Source organism: Lissotriton helveticus, chromosome 12, assembly GCF_964261635.1.
Source record: "Lissotriton helveticus chromosome 12, aLisHel1.1, whole genome shotgun sequence".
Taxonomy (NCBI): Eukaryota; Metazoa; Chordata; class Amphibia; order Caudata; family Salamandridae; genus Lissotriton; species Lissotriton helveticus.
This window is the reverse complement of record NC_136073.1, coordinates 885,558,848-885,582,813: the sequence shown is the minus strand read 5'-3', so window position 1 is coordinate 885,582,813 and position 23,966 is coordinate 885,558,848. Positions and strand designations below refer to the sequence as shown.

Here is a 23,966-nt window from a genome sequence, read left to right as displayed (position 1 = left end):
CCCGAGCACAGAGCCTGAGAAGACTCAGACTTCCAGACTTCCAACAGCTTGATCCACAGTCACAGCAGAGCTGAGACCCATGGAGGCGACGAGAGACGTGGGACCAGCCATCTTGGAAAGCCAGCAAATTGCTTTCCGTGCAACGTCAGAGGCACCCTCGAAGTTGTGCATTGGGGATTGAGAAGCCCCAGCCCCGAGCACCCACTGCACCGAAGATCAGCCCTCCACACTCCACGAGTTCTGCATGGGGCCCTTCTGCATTTTCCTGCTTGATGCGTCTGTCCGATCACTTGACTATTGGCTAGTGGCCTCTGTGATGACGAAACCTTGAATCTACACTGCTGGTCTGGTTGCTGCTCCAGGCTGGCCCTTGCTTCCCTGAAAAGGATAAGTCCATCAGGCCTTGCTGGCCTGATCAGGAAGCCATCTTTGATTTCTGTGTGGGTTGCCCTTGCCAAGGCTTGTTGACTCCAATCCGGAAGCCGACACTGCCGACAGCGGGAGTATTTGTGGGACAGTCCGTATCCAGCTCCTGGTCATCATCGACACCTCCTGGTCCACGTGGCTGCCGAGACAAGCTTCATGACATCACCTGATTGCTTCGCGACATCGCCTGGTTCCTTCCTGGTTCCATCCTGGCCACTGGCTAGTGACCCAGACTCTGTCCCCTCTGCTTTCAGGTACTCTTCATCCTCGATCCGCCCTTGGATCCAACTGGACACTTCTCTCCTGGTCGCCTGCAGCATCTTTCTCCAAGGCTCCATAGGAATCAGCGACGAAACCCGACACACTTTGACACCTATGCACCCGCTTCCTATGGGTGAGGTAACGCGAGTATTTCGGTACTCCTGTGGGTATTGACTATCCTAGTGTCCTAGTTTCAAGTAGCTTTTCCCTAGTCCATCCGGAAGTGTCCTAAAATAACTAGTTTCCATTTCTTTCGTTCCCATTCTAACTCTATGGTAACTCGCGTGCGTGTAAAGACACTGCACGCGCATCCCGTGGGCCTCCTGCTCTCTATCCTTTGGTAGTACAGCGTAGCCCCAGTGATTCTCCAGGCCCTAGGCCTTTCCTTTGTCCATGATGTGGTTCTTATACCACTATTTTAGTATATGGTTCGAAGTGCCCCTAGGGCATTACTGTATTTTGTGCAACTTATTGTATGTTTATTAAGTATCTTGTTATGTGCTGGTGCCTCTGACCTCATAAAGAGTTCAGAGGATTAATTTAGTAATAAATACATATATATTTTATATATATCCTGTGTGGTGTCCTTTCATTTGGTATTAAAGGGATTGCATATGGTAAAACAGCTGGCTTCACATGCCCTCTTGAGTTTAGCCTAAGACTGCGTTGTCCATGCTACCACTAGGATAGCTGGTCTATAAGGTTGACTTTACAACCATCACCATACGGGTTGTTTGGACCGATACGGGGTGCCCACAGAACTGTGGACATCACATATCAGGCAAACGTCTCACAGAAACTAGTTGGGATACAGTCATGACCTTGCACGTCGGCTCATCCAGGATACGCAGAAAACAAATTGTACATATTCCAGTTTTAGGTTAGGCATGGCTTTCATTAGACTCTTGTTAAGGTTAGTCATAAAAATGTATCAATCTCTGTATTGCAAAATGTAACTAGATGTGTTTTGGGTTTTCTGCGTATATGTTCAAAAATCGTTTGATTATGAATTGTTAATGTTTTTTTATTAATTTGTAATAAATAAGGCCGGGGATATACAACCCCTAATCCAAAGAACTGGTGTTGGATATTATTTCTAATGCTTCGTGGGGGGGGGGGAGGTTTGGGGACAGGGTTTAACTGATCATGTCAAGGGAGGGGACTCGGCAATACCAGGCCATATCCACAGGTGACACTGGGAACTCGGTTACGCCGCCAATATGGCGGTTGTGCCGGTCCCCGGTGTACTTTCCCGGCGAGCTAGGAGGAGGCGGGGCCCGCGCTGGTGACGCGCGGGGATCCCACCCTCGCCCATTGGCTGAGAGGGTTTTGCCCCGGAAGCAGTTCAAGTCCTTCCGGGGCAAACATAGGCAAACGGGTCCCGGATCTCGCTGGGACCTGTTTCAACTGGTTTGGGGGGTAGGGCCCCTTTAAGGGCACCAGCAGAGTGGCGAGAGAGCCTCTTCCTTCTCCGCCACTCTACCAGTAATCAACACCTGCCCGACTACTCCAGGAAGCCTCTGTGTGTTTTTTTCTTACCCCACCCACCATACCCTGAGGCAGCAATGTTTAAATGTTATGTCGGGCTTTTGTAAAAGTGTTGCTTATCAGATCTCAAGCGAAAAGGGTTAGTCACGTTTCCAAAGAAAGTAATCTATTATGCTTCTGTTCCAGGAAATATGAATTTTGTCGTGTTTATGTCTTTGAGTATCCTTGGTGTGTGGTAAGGTCATGATTGCTGGAAAATACTTACTTCTCTTAGTAGGCATCCCATTTTTTAACAGGGACACCTGGGGGCGGGGGGGGGGGGCAGTGGTCCCTTATCACACTCCACGGGGCACTTACGGCTGGTAGGCTGAGGGGTACGGGGGTAGGAAGTCCCGCTTCCGGTTGGCCGCTTCAGCCAACCCCTGCGCAGGCGCATTGGGCACCAACCTGGCCCAGCAGCAGCGCCTGGGAGGTACGATGGAAGGGTGTGGGGGCACCCACGGAATCTGGTGGGCACATGGATTTCCTGTGCAAGGTCACTCTGGTAAAGGGGGACCTGGCAACTAGTTGGGAACAGTCATGACCTTGCACGTCGGCTCATCCAGGATACGCAGAAAACAAATTGTACATATTCCAGTTTTAGGCTAGGTATGGCTCTGCATTAGACTCTTGTTAAGGTTAGCCATAAAAATGTATCAATCTCTGTATTGCAAAATGTCATTGGATGTGTTTTGGGTTTTCTGCGTATATGTTGAAAAATCGTTTGCTTATGAATTGTTAATAGTGTTTTTTATTAATTTGTAATAAATACGGATGGGGATATACGACCCCTAATCCAAAGAGCTGGTGTTGGATATTATTACTGATGCTTCGGGAGGGGGGGAGGGGGGTTTTGGGGACAGGGTTTAACTGATCCTGTCAAGGGAGGGGACTCGGCTATACCAGGCCATATCACTGCGGGGGTAGTAGGGGTCATTGACCTCTGATTCCGGGTGGTATCCCTGCTCCAAATAATGGGCATTACAAGGTCTCTGAAATGGGGAATAACACCCAGACCCTGGAATAACAGGTCCTTTTCCACATGTGATTCCCCATTCCATATGGGCCCGTTGCCGCAACCATCTACCACCTGCTTTGATGCATGGCAGCAGGGGAGGCTGTGAGGCAGGTGCCGGAGGGTCTGGGCAAAGCTGGGTAGGGCAATGCCATGGAGAGAGCTATCTGAGTTGCCCAGAAAGTCATCACCCCCCCCCTGCCTGGGGACTGGAGTTGGAATAGTAAATTAAACTATTCACTATCCAGCACCACCAACGTAAGTCGTTGTAACGACTTGCGTTGTTAAACCTGCGTCGTAAATGTACGCGTTGTAACGGTACGCGTTGTACCGTCATACATCCGTTAAACAAGGACTCCAAAAGTACGCCATTACTCCACAATGCTTAATTACGCCTCTGTTTGCAGCAAAATTACGGTGCGCAAATGCAGGACCAATGGAACACACAGGAACGAGAGCGGTTGTACGCTGCAGTTGTATTTGACGTGCTATTTTTTAGTACGCCATACATACACACATCAAACATGGACACGAGGAAGCATTTTGCAAAAACGTATAAGGTTAAATGAGAGATTTGCATAATTATTCATAATTTCGCTTAAAATGTCCCCCAAATGTTTGCGTAATTACGCCTAAGAAAATTATATAAATTTTGCACACCACTGGCACCCGATGAAGTGCCCTGTAGCCTACCCGCAGCTACCTATGGCATGGGAATTTCTGCCCTGAGCTATCTATTTAGGATTTGAGCTTGTGTCCCGCATAACTGCTGCATTTACCCCCAAAGGTATCTTGCTGGCACTCAGCCAAGTGCACTTAGCCAAGGCAGCACACAGCTACCCCTTGGCTAAGTGCACTCACCACCTCAGCTATCTAACTGGTGTTGCAGCATGTGACCTGCATATTGCACGCAGTTCTCTGCGACAGGCGCACTAATCTTCAGAGCTATCTTTCTGCTCTTGAGCCTGTGACCTGCAGATCACTAATAGAAATGTACAGTTGGTGCATTGACCTCTTTATCTATCTTACTGGTGTTAGAGCATGTGACCTGCAGATCGCTTACAGGAATGTACATTAAGTGCACCAGCCCTCTGAGCTATCTCAGTGCCATTGTTCTTATGAGCAAAAAGGGGGTGGTGATGGACAGAGTATCTGAGTTAATCAGAACACTCCTACCCAGTCAAGAGATCAGGGCTTGATCCATCACCGTTTTTTAGCTCAATGCACCATCCCAGTTCAGAACCTGGCAATATGCAAATTAGTCTGTCCCTGGCCCAGTGCATCATGGGAACAGGGCAGACCAAACTACCAAGCCAATTCTTCACTAGAAAGGAAACAAGCTTCCGGGGACCGGTTTCTGGCATTACAGCCGTCTTCGGCCCGGCTTGCTTGAATCCTGATGGTGCAATGAGCAAGGGACTCATGTCTGAGCATACCCTTCCACACTCATGGTGGCCAAAATAATTACAAAAAGGGGGTGGTGATGGACAGAGTATCTGAGTTAATCAGAACACTCCTACCCAGTCAAGAGATCAGGGCTTGATCCATCACCGTTTTTTAGCTCACTGCACCATCCCAGTTCAGAACCTGGCTATATGCAAATTAGTCTGTCCCTGGCCCAGTGCATCATGGGAACAGGGCAGACCAAACTACCAAGCCAATTCTTCACTGGAAAGGAAACAAGCTTCCGGGGACCGGTTTCTGGCATTACAGCCGTCTTCGGCCCGGCTTGCTTGATTCAAGCAAGCCGGGCCGAAGACGGCTTCCCAGTGTAAGAATTGGCTTTTGTAGTCTGGTCTGCCCTGTTCCCATGATGCACTGGGCCAGGGACAGACTAATTTGCATACAGCCAGGTTCTGAAACTGGGATGGTGCAATGAGCTAAAAAACGGTGTTGGATCTAGCCCTGATCTCTTGACTGGGTGAGAGTATTCTGCTTAATTCAGAGACTCTGTCCATCACCACCCCTTGTTGTAAATATTTTTGTCCACCCTAAGCGTGGAAGGGTATACTCAGACGTGAGTCCCTTGCTCATTGCACCATCAGGATTCAAGCAAGCCGGGCCGAAGACGGCTGAAATGCCAGAAACCGGTCCCCGGAAGCTTGTTTCCTTCCCAGTGTAAGAATTGGCTTTTGTAGTCTGGTCTGCCCTGTTCCCATGATGCACTGGGCCAGGGACAGACTAATTTGCATACAGCCAGGTTCTGAAACTGGGATGGTGCAATGAGCTAAAAAACGGTGTTGGATCTAGCCCTGATCTCTTGACTGGGTGAGAGTATTCTGCTTAATTCAGAGACTCTGTCCATCACCACCCCTTGTTGTAAATATTTTTGTCCACCCTAAGCGTGGAAGGGTATACTCAGATGTGAGTCCCTTGCTCATTGCACCATCAGGATTCAAGCAAGCTGGGCCGAAGACGGCTGAAATGCCAGAAACCGGTCCCCGGAAGCTTGTTTCCTTCCCAGTGTAAGAATTGGCTTTTGTAGTCTGGTCTGCCCTGTTCCCATGATGCACTGGGCCAGGGACAGACTAATTTGCATACAGCCAGGTTCTGAAACTGGGATGGTGCAATGAGCTAAAAAACGGTGTTGGATCTAGCCCTGATCTCTTGACTGGGTGAGAGTATTCTGCTTAATTCAGAGACTCTGTCCATCACCACCCCTTGTTGTAAATATTTTTGTCCACCCTAAGCGCGGAAGGGTATACTCAGATGTGAGTCCCTTGCTCATTGCACCATCAGGATTCAAGCAAGCCGGGCCGAAGACGGCTGAAATGCCAGAAACCGGTCCCCGGAAGCTTGTTTCCTTCCCAGTGTAAGAATTGGCTTTTGTAGTCTGGTCTGCCCCGTTCCCATGATGCACTGGGCCAGGGACAGACTAATTTGCATACAGCCAGGTTCTGAAACTGGGATGGTGCAATGAGCTAAAAAACGGTGTTGGATCTAGCCCTGATCTCTTGACTGGGTGAGAGTATTCTGCTTAATTCAGAGACTCTGTCCATCACCACCCCTTGTAAATATTTTTGTCCACCCTAAGCGTGGAAGGGTATACTCAGATGTGAGTCCCTTGCTCATTGCACCATCAGGATTCAAGCAAGCCGGGCCGAAGACGGCTGAAATGCCAGAAACCGGTCCCCGGAAGCTTGTTTCCTTCCCAGTGTAAGAATTGGCTTTTGTAGTCTGGTCTGCCCTGTTCCCATGATGCACTGGGCCAGGGACAGACTAATTTGCATACAGCCAGGTTCTGAAACTGGGATGGTGCAATGAGCTAAAAAACGGTGTTGGATCTAGCCCTGATCTCTTGACTGGGTGAGAGTATTCTGCTTAATTCAGAGACTCTGTCCATCACCACCCCTTGTTGTAAATATTTTTGTCCACCCTAAGCGTGGAAGGGTATACTCAGATGTGAGTCCCTTGCTCATTGCACCATCAGGATTCAAGCAAGCCGGGCCGAAGACGGCTGAAATGCCAGAAACCGGTCCCCGGAAGCTTGTTTCCTTCCCAGTGTAAGAATTGGCTTTTGTAGTCTGGTCTGCCCTGTTCCCATGATGCACTGGGCCAGGGACAGACTAATTTGCATACAGCCAGGTTCTGAAACTGGGATGGTGCAATGAGCTAAAAAACGGTGTTGGATCTAGCCCTGATCTCTTGACTGGGTGAGAGTATTCTGCTTAATTCAGAGACTCTGTCCATCACCACCCCTTGTTGTAAATATTTTTGTCCACCCTAAGCGTGGAAGGGTATACTCAGATGTGAGTCCCTTGCTCATTGCACCATCAGGATTCAAGCAAGCCGGGCCGAAGACGGCTGAAATGCCAGAAACCGGTCCCCGGAAGCTTGTTTCCTTCCCAGTGTAAGAATTGGCTTTTGTAGTCTGGTCTGCCCTGTTCCCATGATGCACTGGGCCAGGGACAGACTAATTTGCATACAGCCAGGTTCTGAAACTGGGATGGTGCAATGAGCTAAAAAACGGTGTTGGATCTAGCCCTGATCTCTTGACTGGGTGAGAGTATTCTGCTTAATTCAGAGACTCCTTCCATCACCACCCCTTGTTGTAAATATTTTTGTCCACCCTAAGCGTGGAAGGGTATACTCAGATGTGAGTCCCTTGCTCATTGCACCATCAGGATTCAAGCAAGCCGGGCCGAAGACGGCTGAAATGCCAGAAACCGGTCCCCGGAAGCTTGTTTCCTTCCCAGTGTAAGAATTGGCTTTTGTAGTCTGGTCTGCCCTGTTCCCATGATGCACTGGGCCAGGGACAGACTAATTTGCATACAGCCAGGTTCTGAAACTGGGATGGTGCAATGAGCTAAAAAACGGTGTTGGATCTAGCCCTGATCTCTTGACTGGGTGAGAGTATTCTGCTTAATTCAGAGACTCTGTCCATCACCACCCCTTGTTGTAAATATTGTTCTTATGAGCTTCACGGTGCACACAGGCCTCCCTCTGTGGCCAGTGCCCCAACGCTGGAAGTTCCCCGAGCCTCCCTGGAGCGCTGAGGGGGCCCGGCCCGGCCTGGGGGCAGACAGAAGCCATCTCTCCCGGTCCCTGGGTTGTTGATTAATCGGTATTGAATTCACGGAGGGCCTTTGGACCCCTCTCCCGCCAGGAAACAAAAGCTGGCGGGAGGGGAGGGCTGTTCGGGCCCTTTTTGTCCCGGGCGGGGGTCAGGTCAGACTCCTGTTCTCTTTGCCTTCTGGTGGCCCTGCTGACCAGGCGGGGTCAGCAGCTGCCCCCTCCTTGCCTCGGTCCTTACCCGCGTGGCAGGCTCCTGGAATGGACCCCAGGGCCCCACCGTGCGCAGGCTGGCGGGGCTGGGGCGAGCAGAGTGGGGTGGACAGGCTGAGACACCATCCTACCCAGGGTTATGTACACCCTTCCCAAAGGGCCCTTTCCCGCCACAATCTTTCTCCTCCGGCGTGTTAACTGTGAACCCAATGGGTCCATTAAAAGTAAAGCAGGACTTCAACTCGCAGAATAAACTGATGTGTTTAAGGAAACTTCGGGGATAGGGCACACGCGCACCTTATAATGGCGAAGAGCCAGGCGACCATCTGACCACCTCGGCGCTGCTGCTTCTCTTCGGGTATTAATCTAGCGCCTCAGGCGCTGACTTTACCCAGCAGAACTACAAAAACGTGTTTAAAAAAAATATATAGCGCTTCATACCACACGTCTGCTGATTGTAAGCACTGTAGATAACATGTGTTATTAATGCCTAATTTAACAACCATCAGGAGGGCGACAATCAGCCTCGCTAATGTTTAATCTCTTGACCTGCTGCGCCTTTGTCCCAGCAGCAAACACTCAGCTCACTGGGCTGTCTCCAGCCCGAGGGGGGTGTAAAGCGACCTTTTCACCCTAAACACAACTTAATCCACTTTAATGTACGTAATTTGCAGATTTTCTTTGAGCTGCTCCCGTCCAGCTACTTTAAAAGTAAAAGAAAAAGATCAGGCGCAGAAGTGTAATCGACCCTTTTCAAGAATGATCTGCTGGTTGTCGACTTTCGCTTCCTCTGAGCCGCCCTTGTTTCTAGAGGGCGGTCGGGTTTTCGAAGATTTACCTGCTGAACCTGAAAGCGCCTACAACATATCTGTAAAGGCGCTATACTGGCGCTGCATGGAGGTGTCCTATGCCCATGCCTGGCTCGCCTCAAGTCAGGGTTTTCTTTACTTTCTCCGATTTGTAGCGCGGGTTACATAATGGGATAAAAGAAGACTTCAAGTCCCAGAATGCACACAAAAGACAGGTGCGCGGGCCCAGCTTGTTACGCACGGACGTGTGGTGCGTCACAGGGCTGTGCGTGGCTGTTCCTTACTGGACACTGGAGTTTTCCGAGACCAGTAGTGTGCACACAGACAGGGCCGGCTTTAGGACCGTGCGATCGGTGCCACTGCACCGGGCTCTGCCTTTGGGGGGCGCCGTCTTTTCATGTACAATATGGTAATAAAAGCACCGGCTGCTGCGTTCCTTGCCTCCAGCAATTTTCAGGCAACAATAAAAATGTAAGATAACTCTGGTGATTAATGAAACTGCTGCAGAGAGATGCGAGTTTCGTCTAGTGGAAGTTTTGACTCATGATAAAGTTTCACAGGAGGATAAAATGCCTGATGCAAAGCACGTGTGCCACGCAGATAGTAGTGTGCATACAATGCATATAGGAGCATCTGTCAGCGAAACCCTTTTGTTACTTGCAGTTTAAAAGTTTAAATCCTAATATAGAACAGTGAGCTAATAACTGGCATCTAAGAGCTGCATGCAAACTGCGACGTATAGGTTAGAGCAGAGGTCTTCAAACTTTAGTCAGCCGAGCCACCCATCTAAACCTTTTTACAGGTCGAGCCCCCCCCCCCCCCACCGCCACTACCACCTGACAAAAAAGTTCTGGAAGCTGGTACTCAGCATCATTGATGGCCATTCCCTCCTGCAGAGCCCAGGTTGTAAAGGGCAAATAATATTAAATAAAGTAAGAGTGATTAGTAAACTGAAGTCTTTGTAGTGCATGTGCTTATTCTAAAGTTAAAATGCAAAGTGTCCAAGAAAAAAATGTGCACAAAAAATTACATTGTTGCTTTCTTTTTCAAATTAAACACAAAATTTAGGATAGATTAGCAAAAACACTCCCAAAACACAGGGGTGGGAGTGCTTGTTTTTCTCCAAAGAGACAATATATGGATGGATTCTTGCTTCTGCCATCCTTTTGAGCAGTGCCTGGAAACGGGAGTGCTCACAACATTTTACAATATATTTTTTGTAGTTTTATATAGGGCGAACATGACCTAATGGTATTGGAGCGCTTACAGGAGCATCTTTTACATTACACAAGCACACATTCATTTTTTGTAAGCACAGGGAGATTAAGCGATTTGCCCAGAATCACAGGATGTTGAGCAGACATCAATAATTGAACCTGGTTTCCCAACTCTACAGTCATCAGCTCTGGCTGTTGTGCCACATCCTTGCCCCTAAACAAGATATCAGAAAAAGAAGTTCCACAAAACATGCTTTCTGAAACAGTTGAAAAATCTATGAGTATGTGGAGTATGGTCAGGTTTTGCCATGTCAGTAGGAGGCCAGCCGCAGTTTTCCGAGAAGGCCTAGGGGACATTGACATCATACACATGTGATATAAGTGGTTCAAGAGGATATATACATCTTTATTCTCCAGCAGCATCAAGAGTCAAGTTGTTAGCATAGTTGGCTTATAAAGGAGATCGCCTTCCAAAGCTTCAGAAATAGCTGCACAAGAAAACATTTACATTTGGTCTACGAAAGAAGCGAGGACAGATGGAAGGCACACTTCACAATATTTGTTATATTTGACTTGTGGACTCAGCTCTATGGATTGGAACATGTTAAACAAGAACCAGCAACTTTAATCAAGGTCAAATTAATTTTTCGTAAGTCACTGGTAAATTAAGTGATTTTCCCAGGATCACACGATGTTGAGCCGAACCCATGACTCGAACCTGGGTCCCCAGAACCAAAGGCAGAACCTATGGCATTAATGCCAAATCCACTCCTCCTTGAAATATCCAATGTTCCCACTAGTATTGGGACGAAGGGGAAAGGAGCGAGGCTTTAAAAAAATAATACAAAAAGCTCTTCGCTTTTACCTGCCAGAGAATGGAATCTTCAGGAAGGATGTAACCGTTGTAAATTCCTTGCAGTGAAACATATTCCGACGTGGGAAGCAACATGGGGCGCAACTAGACAGAACTTCGGGCGGGGGGGGGGGGGGGCTAAGATTATCAGCCAGGGTTGGCCCTAACACTGATCGCACACATGAGAGGGACAGGTAAGTGAAGTGTCGCATGAGTAGTGTGCTCGTGTGACTGCAGGGTGAGGTACAGGGTGAACTCGTGTGACTGCAGGGTGAGGTACAGGGTAAACAGCGCAAGAGTATTGTGAGTGCAGAGTGATCACTGTGAGTGCAGAGTGTGCGGTGTGCTCATGTGACCGTAGGGTAAGTGGAGGGAGAACGGTGTAATTTCATGGTGAGTGGCATAAGTGCAGTGTGATCCCTGTGAGTGCAGAGTGAGCGGGTGAATGGTGTGAGTGCCTGGTGATCAGTGTGAGTGCATTGTGATCACTGTGAGTGCAGGGTGAGTGTGTAAGTGAAGGACGACAATGAGGAGTGAGTTGTCTGAATGCAGGGTGCATCCGCAGACACAGTTAAAGTTACTCAGCATGTTACTGAGGCTTGGCATAGGGTTTCAGATATAAGTTAAACTATTGCTTTTATGGCAAGGTCCAAGGAACGAGGGTGCGGGAAATAAATATTGTGCTCATCCTGCAATAAACGTACCGTCTTGTGATTAGGGTCGCCAGCTCATTATATTGATGTCCCAGAAGGTACAAAAGTAAGCAGTCCCCTAAAGCCTATTTTCAGCACTGATCTGTGCACACTCGGAACAGCAAAAATACATAGAAAGTATTTTTAATTGTGTTCTAGGGCTGTCTGAATGATCTATGACTTATAATTAAAGGGAACAAAGATTTTAAACTTCACATAACAAAAGAATACATACTATTTTATTTATAACTAGGGCTCCCAGTTTTCCATTTTTACTGATTTTTACAGATAAATACAGACAGAAAACTATTTTTTTCCTGTCTGTATTTATTTTTTAAAACAGAAAAATATGGAAAATATGTCTTCTTGGATGTGTTTTTCTGCTGTCAATCAAGAGTGTCAGGTCAGTAGGTGTACAGATTGAGAGTTAGGGGAGACGAAAAAAGGCAACAGATTTCCTAGTTAAGCAGTGCAGATTTACAGTTATTGATGCAATTCTACAATGCAAGTGTTTTCAGATAACGCCATTGCACGGTATACTGCTGAAACCTTTTGGGCATTCAAAGGTGAGTATACATTTATCAGTCAAATAAATGTGGAAAAATACCCATGGCAGCTTCATTTATACAGAAAACACAAAATAGAAATGCATAAATACAGAAAAAATTGGCAAAAAATAAATATGGATAAATACAGATGGAAATGTAGAAAAAATAAATACCATAAAACCGGGAGCCCTAATTATAACCCTATTTAGTGTCAAGACAAGGCCTTTGCAGACTCTTTAAACAGCACATGGCTGGCATTTTTATTTTGGTTACCCAACTTTATATTCCTTTTCATGAAATGCATTCTCACATTAAGGCAGTAAAAAGTAAAATGTAAGGAATAGGCAGAGCGGAGACACAGGGGGTTTTGGAACCAGAAAACAAACGGCCTCTTTAATCATTTTACAAAGGTATGTAAATATGCACATGGGGGCAGATTTACAAGCCCCTTGCACCACTTTTGCGTCACTTTTTCTATGTTAAAAGTGACGCAAAATGGCGCAAGGGGCTTGTAAATAAGCCCCATGGTTTTTAACAGGTGCATAATGCCAATGGGCACAAAAGGCTTCAGCATGCCTCCCATCCCCAACCCCCCCCACCCCCACCTGTCGTGTGTGTCAGCCCGGGCTGAGACAGCTTGGGCACAGACACAGACAGCTTTGGAGCTGTGCACCTGAGTACTTCACAGGTCTTTAAAAGACCATTTAAGCGTTAATGAGGCTTTGTTGTTTTCCTTCCTTTCTTAGAGCCCCTGCATCTCCTTGAGAATTAGCCCCTACCCCCTCCAAAATCGTCTTGCCTCTGGCCTTTAAAGACCTGTGACTCTTGACACTCTCAGCCGAGCGAGCCCCTAGCAGCTGCAGCAGCCTGGGCTGAGAGGCACATCTAGCGCCTGGAAACAACAGTGTGGGGTGAAGTGCGCACCCCCCCTGAATGGATGCGGCGCCCCCCCAGGGGGGCGCGCCCCACAGTTTGAAGAGCTATGGGTTAGAGTGTTATGATTTTCTCCCCAGTTTTTTTTATCCTAATGTTGCAAAAAAGGTTCACTTGGGTAGAAATCAATTCATATTAGTAAAGCCAACCCCCAAACGTGGTGTTACATTTTATATTCAGAGTCTGTGCATCTCCAGACCAAGCACTCTTAAACTATACTCTCTACATGTGACTCCTACAACTTGTAGTGCTCTGTCTTATGTAACATTTCCTATACACTGGTCTACACACGTGTGATTTATCGGCGCTGTAATGGTATGACTAGTGCTATAAAAAATATATATAAGAAAAAGAGTGGTTATGGAGACTTGAGGGGCGCTTTTAAAGAGGGTGGTGGTGAGGGAATCCATGGAGAAGGTCATTGGGGGGCGCCCAAAAAACATTGTCGCACCGGGCGCCACCAGCTCTAAAGCCGGCCCGGCACACAGAACAAACCAGAATCTAGAGACAAGTTTTCGAGCATAACTGGACATTTGACACTTCTCATAGGACTTGATGTGGAATGCAAGTTTTGGTGCATTTTTCTCCTTTTTCCCTTGACTTACATCCTCAGGAGGACACCGCCAGCCCCTCGCCCATCGGCGTAGCTAACCGTGGTGCAACATGTGCAGTGTCACCGGAGCCCAAAGGCCTGAGGGGTCCCTCGAATCACGGCCGGACTGGGCATCGGGCGTTTCCTCTGGAGCAGTGCTTTAAGTGGGCCAGTACTCACGGGTACGGAGTGCCAGCATTTCTCAGTGTTCTCCCATTGAGTACCTGGACTTCGCCTTGTGTCAGGAGAGTACCGGTACTCGTAGTGGCATGCTGGGCCCAGACTCTGGGGTATGGGTGCGTGCAGCGCAGGTGCTGGTGAATGCGCTGCGTCTGTGAGGCGCTCTGACAGTTAATGGCGAGTGTCTCCCAGCGCTAGGTTGCTCCTGCAGCCTTACACTCAGAGGTGGCATTTGTTAAGATAGCACCCTGGGCGGAAGGAAATTAGGCGCTCTTGCTGAATTAAAGGAGGCCGCAGGGGGGTCCCTTTTGAGTTCACGGGTCAGTACCTGGATGAGCAGGGACTGGTCCGTGAAAACAAACATCCCTGAACCTCCCCAGTTCGCCTAAATCACCCCTAGCTGAGCTGCCTCACGCTGATGATGGTTGAGGGTTTTGTGGGCGTGCGTCAGATGGGGTCAGCGGGTGGAGGGAGCGATGAGATGCCCAAATTATGATCATGAAGGATTAAAACTAACCCTGGGGGATTAAAACTAACCCTGGGCGAAGCACTACGCTACGCTCGCGAAGTTTGCTCTACTTCGCACTACGCAAATTGCACGTAGCCCAGTTCAAACACGCGTAGCGTAGTGCAGCGGTCATTTTTTGCTTGCTTGCGGTCCTCAATGGCAAGTTGGTCGACCGCGAGTGGGAAAAATGACATCCTGGAGAGACTTTTTCCTCGTTCGCGATCGGCAACTTGATGTTGAGCGTGGAAAATAAACCTCCCGGCGAGATTCTCAACGCGGGGAGGTCAGGTTTCTTATTGCGAGTGGTCGCGACCACTCGCGTAGATCGAGCGGCAGAAAACGACCACTTGCACTGTGCAAGATGCGGTTTGCACTAATTGCACAGTGCGGACAAGCATCCGGCATTGTGCAATCAGTGCGAACAGCCTTTTGCACAGTGCACTTGCACTATGCAGTTCGCGTAGCTCGTCTATTGCGAAGTGCACTTCGCGTAACTATGCGTAGCGCTACTACGCGAACTACGCCCAGGGTTAAAACCACTTTAAACTGGCAAATCAGACAGAAGCAGGGACACGAACAAGGCTGTAGCCAGATGACAGGGGTTCTGTTCTTGGCACTGCCCTAATGCACACAGCTCTGCCTGCCCCTCAGAATATTGGCGCCCTGCTCACACTCTGACAGCGCAACAGGAACAATGAGATGCAACTTGATGTCTAGCATTGGAACTATCACGCTGTCAGTTATAGTGTTTGGTTGTGGCGCTGGAATACACTGTCAGAGGGCCTAATGCTCTTCGGCCAAGTTCGGCTCGTGTGTGTCGGGCACAATTGGTACTTTTTTGCAGTTATGTATAGCGCAAACTTGGCAGGAGGGCAATCAAAGTGCTTTTCATGAGAAGCACAAGTTCTACATGAAAGTATGCTTTTTTATTTTTATGGCACAGGGAGGTGAAATCCCAGCATCTGCTCAACATCCTGTGATTCTGGGCAAATCTCTTAAATCTTCCCCATGCTGTAAAAACAAAAGATGCCCTTTCACGTCAAACTTCTGCTTCTCATGGAAAGGGACTTAATGCCCTCGGGCCACGTTCACGCTATATAAAACTATAATAAAATACCAATTACGCCCTGCACCGATGAGCTGAACTTGGCCGAAGGGCACCAGGGCACTTTACATTGAAGAAGAAAATGCTTATATTGTACATGCCTGCCTTGAAGCCACGCCCCAGCCACGCCCCTTCCAGGCCCCCCCAACAATTTGTTGAGTACCGCACTGCCCAGGAGGTTGAAAGGGTGGCTGTCGGTTTTGTTACCGAGGGTCGGTTTTGCAGCAGTGCAGCAGTTTTAAAGTACACACAGCACCGTTCCTTGTAAATCCAGCAGTTTCCATGCATCAATAAAAGTGGTACGATAACTCTGATGATTAATGTACCTGCTGGAGAGAGATAAGAGTTTTGTCTAGTGGCAGTTTTGACTCATGTACGGTAGCACAGAGGTTAATGCGCCTGCTGCAAAGAGCGTCAATCATAATCTAGCACAGCAAGCTATGAACTGTCATTAAAGAGCTGTATTCAAATTGCATAGTACAGGTTTAAAAAGTTATGCTTTTTCCCATTCTTTCATTCTCCTTATGTTGCTAGAAAGTTTGTGTAGAAATAAATTCTTATTAGCAAAGCCAACCCAAACTACTGTTACATTTTTTTATCCTCAAATTGTGTTTCTCCAGACCAAGCGCTCTTAAAAAATGCCTCCCAGTATGGATGACACGTAAACCCTACACCTTGTAGTCCCCTTTGTGACATGTAACTTTGTATACCCTGATTAAGACTCATATGATTCATTGTCTCTGTATGTGTGTGTGATGTAAAGTGCCTTGAAACCCTACACTGGTATGAGAGGCGCTATAAAACAAATAAAATACATGTGAGAGAGGGGCAATGGAGAGATGAGAGGCACTGTTGGTGGGTGATAGTGAGGGGAATCATTGAAGAGCCCCATTAAAGATTGTCGTATCCTGGTGCACTGTAAGGACATCATTTACTATGCTTTAAAAGCTAATACAATTGAATATATAATGACAAATGTATTGTAGAACGCACCATTGTTGCCATTGTTTCCAAAATGTTCTTGATGGGAGAATCCCCCCAAACCGCTGGCTCGCTCGATATTCACTGTACGGTAGCTGGTCCAACAAAAATCGCCAGGGCTTCTTCCTTTGGGTTCCCAGCTCTGCCATGAATCCCTGATTTTTGTTTGTACTGTGCTACCAACTTCAGGGCTTTAAGTGGGCCGGGTCCTGCCGGTGCTCAGCACCAGCAGTTCTAAAAAGCGGGTGCTGAGACGGGTTCCTATCGGGGTCGCCATGTTTCCCCTCACCCTCAGGGTTCTTATTGTAACGAGCTGACGGCGCCCGTCTGAAGTCCCGCCCACGGCCTCCCAGTATCAACATGAAAACAGAGAACAGGCAGCGCTCCAAAACACGTGCGGATGGAGTGACGAAAGGTTTGTTTCAGTTGCAACAACCGGGAAATCATTTGTGTAAATAGTGAAATGACTGGGAAATAAATATAAACATAGAGCACGTTTGCATAACTACTATACACATTTCAATTACATAAAAATTGATGTGGTTACTTCATCTAGAAAGAAAATGCCCGACGAAATCGTTTTTGCTCTCGTAAATTCAGAATTTCCAGATTGTACGTGATTTTCGAAGGTAAGGTAGCAAGGCTCTGTGCGCGTGCGCGACACCATTTAATAAAATAATGACTGAGGAGTATATGTGAATATTTATGACCATCAATACAGAAGAATAGAATTGACACAAAAGAGAATGCATGGAAATGATAATGTCCGTTTTACATCGTGTTCATGATGATTTCAGAAAGAAGCGTAGAGGTAGATAATAATATTACATCACAAGGCAACTTTTCATGACGCAGCTCCAAGCTGTGTTCAGGGGGAATCTCCTGATGCACTATGGCGTGCTATTAATTTATTTTAGACATTTAAAAGATGCAGAGCTTTTATTTTGGGCATTTAAAAGGTGCAGAGCTTTTATTTTGGGCATTTAAAAGGTGCAGAGCTTTTATTTTGGGCATTTAAAAGATGCAGAGCTTTTATTTTGGGCATTTAAAAGGTGCAGAGCTTTTATTTTGGGCATTTAAAAGGTGCAGAGCTTTTATTTTGGGCATTTAAAAGATGCAGAGCTTTTATTTTGGGCATTTAAAAGATGCAGAGCTTTTATTTTGGGCATTTAAAAGATGCAGAGCTTTTATTTTGGGCATTTAAAAGGCGCAGAGCTTTTATTTTGGGCATTTAAAAGACGCAGAGCTTTTATTTTGGGCATTTAAAAAAGTTGCAGAAATTGTTGCCAGGGGACACTTTAGAGAGTGAGCATTTCAGTGTTACTTTATATATTATATATCTGGATGCAATGACAGAAGCAGCAAAATGCCAGTGGGGTGGCACACTATGCTAAGCATAGACTTTTAGCTTATGTGCATTTAAGCCACGTCCTTAAGTACATCGGCCACGCTCCTTTGAGAGACCCCCAGTTTTTTCATCCCACTTAAAGCCCTGGCCAACATGTACTTTGGGGCTGTTTCCTTACCTGCACTAGGGTCCGCGTCATCCCTGCTAAGCCCCTGCCCTCCGTATACCTGTTGCAGGTGTAACGGACGCAGTCACAGAGTGACTGTGAGCTGGGGAGGGTGGGGGGGGCGGGAGTGGAACTGAACATTGCAAAGAGAACAATTGATGGATAGAATGCTGACCAATGTCAAACATTCACCTTTACCCCAGTACAGAAACCAGGGCCTAAATCTGGTTTCAGAGCATCACCCCTCATCAGCCAGGCTAGCCTGAATCCAGTGGTGCAGTGAGCACAAGACCCACGTCTGGGCATGCCCTTTCCAAATGTGTCACCCCGAGTGGGACGGGTGTGCCCAGACGTGCGTCCTGTGCTCTCCATGCCACTGGCTGATGAGGGGTGATACCCCCAAATCTGTTTCCAGTCCAAGGACCTGGCCTGGCAGTTCGGAGTAGGGTCGAGACTGATTTCCGTATGGCTGGGGGTGAATGTTTGCATTGTTCAGCATTCCCTCCATCATGTGTTTGTTTTATCCCTTGGAACGGAAATGTGGGCAAAGTTTGGAACATTGGGCAAATGGTTTGAATGTGGCGTCCCGGCTGCAACAGCGTGATAGGCGATGTTAATGGCTGAAAAAAGCCAAAAACACAATCTATTGAACATAAAGGCAGGTTCCTATATCAATATAGGACTACAAGTCCCACAATGCATCTGAGCTGAAAACAGAGCTGATGGAACGACTCCGCCATGACGTGCTAGGCTTTAGTGGCCCGCTGGGTGGCGCACAGCCCTGGAGCCCGCATTCCTCTAGCCCGGGATCATATGTTGTTGCAGCAGAAGCCAGGCGCACACAATGACTCCACAGGTGTGCCAGGACTCGGGGGAGGGACCTGGGCCTGGCCACGCCCACCTCCTCACCTCTGGGACCCGCCTCTGCTGACTCACAGGGAGGTGCCCACATACACAGCAACAGCAGAGCGCCCAGGAAGTGCCCGCACTGGCTCCGGCCTCCAGAGCAGGAGGGTATAAAGGGGACCCCCCGGGAGCCGGGGGCGCATAACCCTCTGTGGATCTGTACCAGCGCCTTCCCTGGACTGTGAACGCACCTGACTGAACCCTGGCTCCGTGGTGGCTCTCTCCAGGTGAGTGCAGCGGGGGGGTTGGATCTTGGGGTACCTTTGGCGCCTGTGGGCTTCGGTTCTTCATGGCTGGCCTGGCACTGGACACTGCTGGGTACGCACACATCTCCGCAGCAGGCACGTTAACCCGCCGGGCAATCTACTTGTGGATTACTGCACACCTCGGAGGGGAGATCCCTTGTGCCAGGCGCCTCCTGGTGCCAGGAGCGTGGGCCCTGAAGGCTGCACCCGGGCCTGGTGCCAGGGAAGCGGCTTTCAGTGGGAGATGAAGCCGCCGGGCACGGGGCGGCCACCCACTCACTGGAGCCAGCAGCACGGCGAGGATTTTTGTAAAGCGCTTTTGGACACAGGGTGTGTTAGGCGCTAGAGCGCCTTGGAATGCAGTGATCGCGAGAGCTCTTCCAAGCGCTACGGGTGACGTGAAGTATGGAGTGGCTTCATAAAACAAACGAAGTGCTTTGGAATATCGTATGTATGAGACGCATGTAATGTTTTCAAGTGTACTGAATATTGAAGGTGCAAGTAAAGTGATCTGGGGTGTAATATGCGGGGAGGGCCTTGTGACGTGTACCGGGGAACTGTCCATAAGAGTGTTGTACAGTGTTCCCGAGTACTGGGTGTTCAGGGACGAGTCCCTGCTCTGGGGTACGGTGTATACAAGGGCTTGTACAGTGCTCTGGGGTACTGTGTATACAAGGGGCTTGTACAGTGCTCTGGGGTACGGTGTATACAAGGGGCTTGTACAGTGCTCTGGGGTACAGTGTATACAAGGGGCTTGTAAGGTGATCTGGGGTACTGTGTATACAAGGGGCTTGTACAGTGCTCTGGGGTACTGTGTATACAAGGGGCTTGTAAGGTGATCTGGGGTACTGTGTATACAAGGGGCTTGTACGGTGCTCTGGGGTACTGTGTATGCAAGGGGTTTGTACAGTGCTCTGGGGTACTGTGTATACAAGGGGCTTGTACAGTGCTCTGGGGTACCGTGTATACAAGGGGCTTATACAGTGCTCTGGGGTACCGTGTATACAAGGGGCTTATACAGTGCTCTGGGGTACTGTGTATACAAGGGGCTTGTACAGTGCTCTGGGGTACTAGGTATACAAGGGGCGTGAACAGTGCTCTGGGGTACAGTGTATACAAGGGGCTTGTACAGTGCTCTGGGGAACAGTGTATACAAGGGGTTTGTACAGTGCTCTGGGGTACAGTGTATACAAGGGGCTTGTACAGTGCTCTGGGGTACGGTGTATACAAGGGGCTTGTACAGTGCTCTGGGGGACAGTGTATACAAGGGGTTTGTACAGTGCTCTGGGGTACAGTGTATACAAGGGGCTTGTACAGTGCTCTGGGGTACGGTGTATACAAGGGGCAAGTACAGTGCTCTGGGGTACAGTGTATACAAGGGGCTTGTACAGTGCTCTGGGGTACTGTGTATACAAGTGGCAAGTACAGTGCTCTGGGGTACAGTGTATACAAGGGGCTTGTTCAGTGCTCTGTGGTACGGTGTATACAAGGGGTTGTACAGTGCTCTGGGGTACAGTGTATACAAGGGGCTTGTTCAGTGCTCCGGGGTACTGTGTATACAAGGGGCTTGTACAGTGCTCTGGGGTACAGTGTATACAAGGGGCTTGTAAGGTGATCTGGGGTACAGTGTATACAAGGGGCTTGTACAGTGCTCTGGGGTACTGTGTACACAAGGGGCTTGTACAGTGCTCTGGGGTACAGTGTATACAAGGGGCTTGTACGGTGCTCTTGGGTACTGTGTATGCAAGGGGTTTGTACAGTGCTCTGGGGTACAGTGTATACAAGGGGCTTGTACAGTGCTCTGGGGTACTGTGTATACAAGTGGCAAGTACAGTGCTCTGGGGTACAGTGTATACAAAGGGCTTGTACAGTGGTACGGTGTATACAAGGGTTTGTAATGTGATCTTTTTGCAAGGCGCTTTTGGACAGAGGGTATGTTAGGCGCTCTTACAGCGCCTTGGAATGCAGTGATCGCGAGAGCGCACGAGGCCCTTGCTATGATGAGCGGTGCTGTGTGCGTGACCGGCTTGTGCCCTGCAGTGAGGTCAAGATATCAGGAACATGGCGCGTGCTCTGGGTGCACAGTAGGCGAGAGGCGTGAAAGTGCTCTGGGCTGTGTGTGAGTTTCTTGTAAAGTGCTTGGTGGTACCCTGCACGGGGGAGGGGGCTTGTAAAGTGCTGTGCACACAGTGTGTGTGTGTGTCTTGTAAAGAGCTTGGCGGTACCCTGCATGGAGGCACGTAAAGTGCTTGGTTGTACACTGCAAGGGGGGCTTTTACAGTGTTCTAGGGTGCTGTGTGTGTGAGTGTCTTGTAAAGTGCTCTGGGCACAGTGTGCGAGGGGCTTGTAAAGTGCTTTAGGGTGCAGTCTGTGTGAGTGGCGTGTAAAGTGCTTTGACGTGCAGTGTGTTTGAATAGCTTGTAAAGTGCTTGGTGGTACACTGTGTGTGTGTGGGGGGGCTTGTAAAGTGCTTGGTGGTACACTGTATGGGGGGCTTATGTGAAAACTATAAAGTTCTCACTGAGCACTCAACAGTCAAGGTGTAAAACATGAGTTATGACACATATATGTCAGCAAGTCCAAGTATAAAAAATCGGGTCATAAAGTAGTCCTAATCAAGTTGAAATCCACTCGATAATGTGAGCTTGAGTGGGATTGCTGACTGATAACTACTTCGAGAAGAACTCCGAACAGGAGATTCCAAACCTTACTTTTTGGTTAATTTATATTGGATTATTTGGACAGAACACAGAGGATTGTTACTTGGGATATTATGATAAGGACGTTTATCTTTGCTCTTGGATACTAGACCTAGCTGGTTTTCCTTTTCCGTTGTAACCATATTATTATGGTACCTGCATTATATTGAAAGCCCTGATGAAGTCAAAGGTGCATTATTTCAATGCTTGACGAAACACGTGTTGGCTGCTGAGAACATTATTTGATATGGAGAATTACCAATAAAATCTGACATGGAATTATGACTTGGATTGAATATTGAGCCCCAGTATCTCTTTACCTCAGGATATCTATCGAGTGGATTTCAACTTGATTAGGACTACTTTATGACCAGAATCTTTATACTTGGACTTGCTGACATATATGTGTCATAACTCATGTTTTACACCTTGACTGTTGAGTGCTCAGTGAGAACTTTATAGTTTCTATAGTTCCTGGAGTCTTCTTTGGGACATGTAGGATAGTTTGGTAACCTATCCTTCTCACTTGGTAGCACCCTTATTCAATTGTGTGATTACTTTGCCTATACTTACGCTGTGCGCCTGAAATTGTACCTGGTTACCATAATTCTGTATTGCTTATGTGAAAACTATTACGAAAGCCCTGTAAAGTGCTCCGGTCTATAGTGCCTCGTGGCTTGTTTGGTTAGTTAAGTGTGAACGGGGCGGTGGGTTGATTTCACATGGCGCACAGGGGTGCCTGTGACGTGCTCTGCCATACACCCCCCCCCCCCCCCCCCCCCCCCGTTGTGTTGCCAGACGCCAGATGGGTGGGGAGGCGTGATGTACCCCGGGTTGTGTTCCGAGGCCGGATAGCAAGTGGGGCGGCTGGCAGGGCTGTGTGTGTGTGGGGGGGGGGGGGGGCGCTCTCTGCAGGTGCAGCCTGGCTCTTGCCCCGAGGGGGCGGCTCGGACCCCCTGTGGCGCTCATCTCAGGGTGATAATTAACCCACGGGGGACGTGTGAACGAACGGGAGCCGGGGCCAATAAAACCCATTGTGAGCGAGTGTGAAAAACCCATCACCGGCCGCAGCAGACAAAGGGGGGCCCCGCCCCGAAAACACACCAGGGTCCCTCTGACTACACTACAGGCACCCCCATCCTCTGGCCTCCACTGCATCTGGCGTCTTCCTGAAGCTGCTGATGTCTTCGATTGGTTGGGGGGGGGGCGTCACTGGGTGTACAGGGCACAGCCTGGCACTGTTGCAGAAAGGCTCACTAGCACTATCCGGCTCTCTCGCTGCAGGGTCGAGCAGTACTCGGTGCCACTGGAATTGTGCACGTGTGCACGGTATTTTTCACATGATTATTCATTTGCCGGATTGTCCATCACCTGCTGCATAATCTGAAGATTTTAACTTCAAACAAAGTGTAGCTCAAACGGATCAAAAGTTACTAAACGCGCGGTGACGCGTAGCCGCGCCGCGGGGGGTCCTTTGCAAGGATTGGCTGGTCTCCTTTCTGGGGCTAATTGCTGTAGTTGGGAGGTAAACTGGTACTAGTGAGGGGAACCTTTACCCAGACAGCCTTAGGAAGGGTAAAAATAACACTATGATAAAGTAATGCTGAGTTACGCCGCATAATAACCATTGCTTGCGCATAATTTAGGCAACCCTGCCACATAAATTGGTTATCCTTTGCCGCATAATTCCAGGATCCCTGCCTATGCTAGGCGCAGCGCCGTTTCTGCACTTCAGGTACATCGTACATTAGAGACAGCAGAGCCTGTCACTGTGGGAACAGGGTATAACCGGCACTGCATAGGTGCGTCATACTTATTGTGAAGTACACAGTCATTGTGCAGAGGCACAATGCAGCCTGTCTCTGTAGATGCGCGCTGTACAAGAGATAGCGCAGCCTGTCTCTGTATAGTGTGGTATAGCAGTTTATTGTTCGGTTAATAAAAACCTTAAACAGACGTACAAACTAAAAGTGAAAGGGCGAGATTTTGATCGATACCTTATATCTATTGATCCAAACCTCGATCTGGTCGACTGAACCTTTATTGCCTGTCTTGGAAGGAAACAGTACACCTATCTGCAAGTTAGTTCACCCAATAAAGGACTCTACTCTTAAAGATCACGGACAACTTCTAGGTTTCAAAAGTTTATTGTAAAGATATAATGAGCTGCAAATACAAGCATCTCAGAATGAGATTCACGAGATACACAGGTCCAATTACATACATGTGC

At 48.4% G+C, this 23,966-nt stretch overlaps 1 protein-coding gene across 1 annotated transcript in view; it reads left to right on the top strand.

Moving 5' to 3' along the window:
- Positions 1–18,806: 18,806 nt before the first annotated feature.
- Positions 18,807–23,966, top strand: part of TNK1 (tyrosine kinase non receptor 1) — a 49,256-nt gene continuing 44,096 nt past the window's right edge. Inside the window, exon 1 of the mRNA XM_078670923.1 lies at positions 18,807–19,019. The gene's annotated coding sequence lies outside the window, so the exon portion shown is untranslated. The remainder of the gene's footprint in view (positions 19,020–23,966) is intronic.